The 6,000-nt window shown below is 35.3% G+C and overlaps 1 pseudogene; it reads right to left on the bottom strand.

Annotated features, from left to right (window-relative positions):
- Positions 1-972, bottom strand: LOC129553521 (olfactory receptor 4C46-like; annotated as a pseudogene).
- Between the last annotated feature and the right edge of the window lie 5,028 nt (positions 973-6,000).

Here is a 6,000-nt window from a genome sequence, read left to right as displayed (position 1 = left end):
TTATTGATCACTTGAAATCACTTTTCTACTACACAATTTCCTAATGGCGTTTTTCATCTGGTCATTTCTGAAGGTATAGACTAAGGGATTTAGCATGGGAATTATAGTGTAGAATATAGCAACTGCTTTATTAATAGGTAAAGTAACTGCTGGTCTCATGTAAGTAAATGTGCTTGGTACAAAGAACAAGAGGATTGCTATAATGTGGGACGTCAAGGTGGAAAGGGCTTTTTGCCTCACTTCCAAGCTCTGTGTCCGTAAAGAGAGCAGAATAACAGTATAGGAGCCAACCAAGAGAAGGAAGATTAACAGACAGATGAAACCACTGTTGGCAGTAACAAATAGTCCTAGAGTGTGGGTATCAGTGCAGGCAAGATTGAGCAAAGTGTTCAGATCACACATAAAGTGGTCTATGACATTAGGGCCACAGAAGGGTTACCTGAAGATGAAGAGGATCTGAATGGTTGTATGAAGAAAGCCTCCTGTCCATGCCACCCCCACTAGCCACCAACACGCCTGCCAGTTCATGATGGTTGTGTAGTTCAAGGGCTTGCAGATGGCCACATAGCGGTCATAGGCCATTGCAGTCAGCAGGATGACATCAGCACCTGCAAATAAATTCTCTCCAAAGATTTGGGTCATGCATTCATTGAAAGAGCTGGTTTTCTTCTTATGGAGTGAATCTACAATCAGTTTAGGGGTATTGACACAGAAATAGCAGACATCAGTAAAAAAGAGATGAGCCAGAAGAAAGTACATGGGATATCCCAATAATGGGCTGATGGTGATGGTGACCAAGGTGAGCACATTCCCTACAATAGAGACAAAGTAGACAACCAAAAAAACTGCAAATATGACTTTCTGTATCTTTGAATTCTGTGTGAGTCCCAGTAGAATAAACTCTGTCACCTTGCTCCGGTTCTCCATGTATCTCATGTTATAATTAATGATGTTACCTGAAAAAAGTTACAATTTATTAGTTCTACTTTGAATTTGGTAAGCCTATCAATGTAATAAATAATTAATCCATAGTTTATATTGTATTATAAATTTTATGACTCTTTTCTGATAAAAGAAAATAATTCTGAACCACTGAAAATTACTTAGATATGAGTGTATGAGAATATAAAAATATGAGTGTAAGAATTTATATGAGAATATGAATGTAGTGGGGAAGAGGGTTTTGAGGAAGAGGGATTCTTGTGTACACTTCACTTCAGTCACTCACTCGTATCCGACTCTTTGTGACCCCATGGGCTACAGCATGCCAGGCCTCCCTGTCCATCGCCAACTCCCGGAGTCTACCCAAACCCATGTCCATTGAGTCAGTAATGCCATCCAACCATCTCGTCCTCTGTCGTTCCCTTCACCTCCTGCCCTCAATATTTCCCAGCATCAGAGTCTTTTCAGATGAGTTAGCTCTTCGCATCAGGTGGCCAAAGTATTGGAGTTTCAGCTTCAACATCAGTCCTTCCAATGAACACGCAGGACTGATCTCCTTTAGGATGGACTGGTTGGATCTCCTTGCTGTCCAAGGGACTCTCAAGAGTCAAGTATAGTAAAATTTTCATGGGCTTGGATGAAGTAGGGTGAAATTCAGTAAAGGGATGGAAACCATAGAATTTAATGCAATTATCAACCTATTTGTATTAGTTGACATTAAATGTACCTTTTCATTGGTAATGGGAAAGTAAGGAAAACATATAGGGGTTATTGTAATAGAATTGATAAACCAATTGCCTAAATCCGATAATTTTATAATAGCTGATATACTTAATAGATAATTTCCAAGGTCATGGCATGATAGTAGCCTGGAATTTGCACAATCTCAGAGACTAATGTTAATTAGTAATACTAATGATACTATTAACTCAACCTTAATTTAAATAAAAAATACTTCAATAAAATTATTTTAAAAAACTTAATGAACAGTTACTATGGGCTAATTTTTCAGATATTTGGTTATTTAATTCTCATTAAAAATGTTTAGGATGTTTACTGCCATCATTTTTATACTTATTTACATATCAGGAAGAGAAGAATAGAGAATTTAAGGATCCTGCCAAGATCAAGCAGTTGATAAAGTGCAGTGTCAAGATTAGATCAGATGATACTTCTTATCTTCTTTTTTCCTCCAAATTCTTACACACACCCTATATTGTGATGTTATATTGTAAATAATGTTAAGCCAGCAAACTCCTTTGATATGACCATGATAATAACAACAACTATTATAGTTACTTTAATTAATGCCTATAGGTTCCTGCCCCAAATAGAACAACTAAAGAAAGATAGGTGTAAAATTAGTTCAGATTATACATTTTTTTTCCACTTCCAAACTCTTAAAATGCATCCCTTATTGTTGAATTTAAACCAATATTGTTGGTTTAAACCCTTATTGTTGAATTAGAACTCTCCCTTTTGACATGATCTATAACCATAATAAGTATAATTGCACTGATAGTACTTCAGAGTCAAGAATATATGAAGTAATTTCATTGATAGTCACAAATACAAATACACACAGACTCGGACACAACCACACACAGTGTAACACACTGGAATTCCCAAATGTTGAAAACTATGTTGCACTGCTTTCACTGAAGTTCCATTTGATCTTTGTCTTTCTTTTACCTCCATTTCCTTCCTACCTCAATTTCCATAGAAATCATACATTCACAAACTCTTCTACGAAATGCTGAAATGGTGAGCCCAGTGGTTAAGTATATTGACTGGTGAATCTGAAGACCATGTTAGAGTCTTGCCTTTTCTACTTGCAGCTCTTGATCCAGGCTACATTTCTTGTCAACTTACACCCATGTTTCCTCTAATATCAAGTAGGAACATCATGTCGGCCTCACAGTCTCTTATGAGAATTGATTGAGGAAACATATATGAACATATCCATCATACTGCCGTGAAAACACAAAGCAACTTCAGTTTCTTTTATGGCTCTATATGCAGCTAGTAGACAGGAAGAATTGACCATTTGAGTAATAATACAGAGAAACTTTTAAATATGCAGTACACTGGGAGAAGCCAAAGGGACTCATATGCTCATAGCAGTTGATCCAAGAAAGAATTATCCTTCTTCCTGCTTGGAATAAAAGTGATTATTTTTATTTTCTAATACATCGGATACGACTGAGCGACTGAACTGAACTGAATACATTTATATATATATTGTGTATGAAGTGTATTAAATTTTCTTTTCATCCCTCAGAAATGGCTTTTGTTATTAAAATAAGTGTTTCCTAATTAAAAAAAAAAAAAGAATATCTAGTGATGGAGTGTTAGCTCACACACATTTCTTAATCTCCAGCCTCAAATGTATCATCTATCAAATTAGGTTAATGTTATTTACCAACTATCTTTTAAAGAAACAGATGAAGTTGTAATGTTCTGTATCCATATTTTAAAAGTATTGAAGCATGTGTTTACTAACTATATATGTAAAGTAACAATTTAAAAAGTATTAACACTAATGAATAACTTACCTTCTGGTTTTACATGGAAGGACTGATGCGAAAGCTGAAACTGCAATACTTTGGCCACATCATGCGACGAGTTGACTCACTGGAAAAGACTCTGATGCTGGGAAAGGTTGGGGGCTGGAGGAGAAGGGGATGACAGAGAATGAGATGGCTGGATGGCATCACCGACTCTGTGGACATGAGTTTGAGTGAACTCCGGGAGTTGGTGATAGACAGGGAGGACTGGAGTGCTGTGATTCATGGGGTCACAGAGAGTAGGACACGACTCAGAGACTAAACTGAACTGAACTGAATGATATTTGAGGGCATTCAGAATTAATTCTATTTTCAAATTGATTTCAACTTTGGATAAGTAACTTCAGTTTGAAAAATATGACATAAAGACATTTCCAATTATTCAATTTCAGAATAGATATTAATTCTTTATATAAGACTAAATCTTTTATTCTAGACTAAAGCCTTATAAATTTTCAGAGGAAACCTTGGACTTGAATTTAGAATGGATTCATTTGGAACATTATGTAGAAATGATCTTCTATAGGTGGTTCTTGTCCCACAGACAAGAGGAAGAAAGATTGGTAGAAACACATTCAAGTGAGTCATCTTAACCTTGATGAATCTTGTTCTGCATATGTAAACAATTCGGATTCATGTCAATGCATGGCAAAACCAATACAATATTGTAAAGTAGTTAGCCTCCAATTAAAATAAAATAAATAAATTTTTTAAAAAAGACTTTTTTTCACTGGCAACACATGAATATTCAAAGAGTTTTCCACAGATGTTCAAAGACCTCATCTTGTAGATGCTATTTTCTCTCTCAAGAGTTAATTAACCTTTTTGATGGAAAAACCTTGCATGAAAAGCAGGTATTTGAAGAGACATGCTTGTGAAACACTGATTTTGGAGTGGAGAATTGCATTCCCTGCGCTTGCAACCAAAACATGTGAGTCCCATTCCTCTGTCTGAACCTGGGTTTCTAAGAAATCTGAATGTCATGTGAATGCCAATGATGGCATAATTCAGGTGGGGGCACATGTGATACAGTGAACATGTGGATTCATCTCAAAGAGAAAACTTCTATCTTTTTATCAGTATTTATCTTTTTTCTGGAAACCTAGTGTTGATTACTTGAGAGCTAGAGCTGTGTGAGGGTATAAAGTTAATAGAAGTCATTTCAAAGTACTTGAGTCCAAAGCCCACCATTTTTCACATTCATCAGAGGGCTATGTATGTAAACAGAAACTCTAATAGGATCCATGTGATGGTCAGCATGAAACACTAGGCACCACTAAATATGTGGAGAGATTTTTAAAGCACAAGAAGGAATGACGAAATCAAGCACAAATACTTTTCCACATTCTGGTCACTTTGTAGTATTTTTCATTCAGTTATTCTAGGAGGTATGCATTGATAAATTACTGTAATTTTAATTCACTGTTCCTGTTGACTAACGATACTGAGCATTTAAAAAATATTTTTATAGGTATATCCTTTGGGGGAGACATTTATTTTTCAGTTCTTTCTATAATTTGAAAATAATAGTTCTTTGTTTCTTATTACTGAGTGCTTTCTATATATTTTAGATACATGTTTGCCATATATATGTTTCATATATACAAATATATTTATTTACAAAAAATTATGGCTAAATTTATGTATATTATGTATATATTAATTATCCTAATTTGTGGATTTTTTAATTTAATTTTTGTGAATTTCCTTTTATTTTAAAAATGGGGATGATACATTGGGTGTGCAGGACAACTTGACAGGTTTTAATTTAAGTTGTTTTATGCCTTATGCTTTTCATCATATCTCATAAATAATGGTCTATCTCAAGGCCAAATTTTTTTTGAATGTTTATATATTTAGATGTAACTTCTAGACCTCTAATTCTTTTGTATTAATTTTTTTGTACAGTGTGTGGTAATGATTCAGGCTCATATTTTTTTGCATATAGATATCCCATGATTGAAAACTGGAAAAGGTTAGTTTTTCATTCCAATCCCAAAGAAAGGTAATGCTCCAAGAATGCTCCAACTACCACACAATTGCACTCATATCACATGGTAGTAAATGATGCTCAAAATTCTCCAAGTCAGACTTCAGCAATATGTGAACTGTGAACTTCGAGATGTTCAAGTTGGTTTTAGAAAAGGCAGAGGAACCAGAGATCAAATTGCCAACATCCACTGGATCATCAAAAAAGCAAGAGAGTTCCAGAAAACCATCTATTTCTGCTTTCTTGACTATGCCAAAGCCTTTGACTGTGTGGATTACAATAAACTGAGGAATTCATCAAGAGATGGGAATACCAGACTATCTGACCTGCCTCTTAAGAAACCTGTATGCAGGTCAGGAAACAACAGTTAGAATTGGACATGGAACAACAGACTGGTTCCAAATAGGAAAAGGAGTATGTCAAGGCTGTATATTGTCACCCTGCCTACTTAACTTCTATGGAGAGTACATCATGAGAAACACTGGGCTGGAGGAAGCACAA

The sequence above is a fragment of the Moschus berezovskii genome, chromosome 14 (genome assembly GCF_049115385.1).
Source record: "Moschus berezovskii isolate FMDL1 chromosome 14, NW_MosBer_1.0, whole genome shotgun sequence".
Lineage (NCBI taxonomy): Eukaryota > Metazoa > Chordata > Mammalia > Artiodactyla > Moschidae > Moschus > Moschus berezovskii.
Note: the sequence above shows the minus strand (reverse complement) of the source record. Positions and strands in the feature narration are given on the sequence as shown.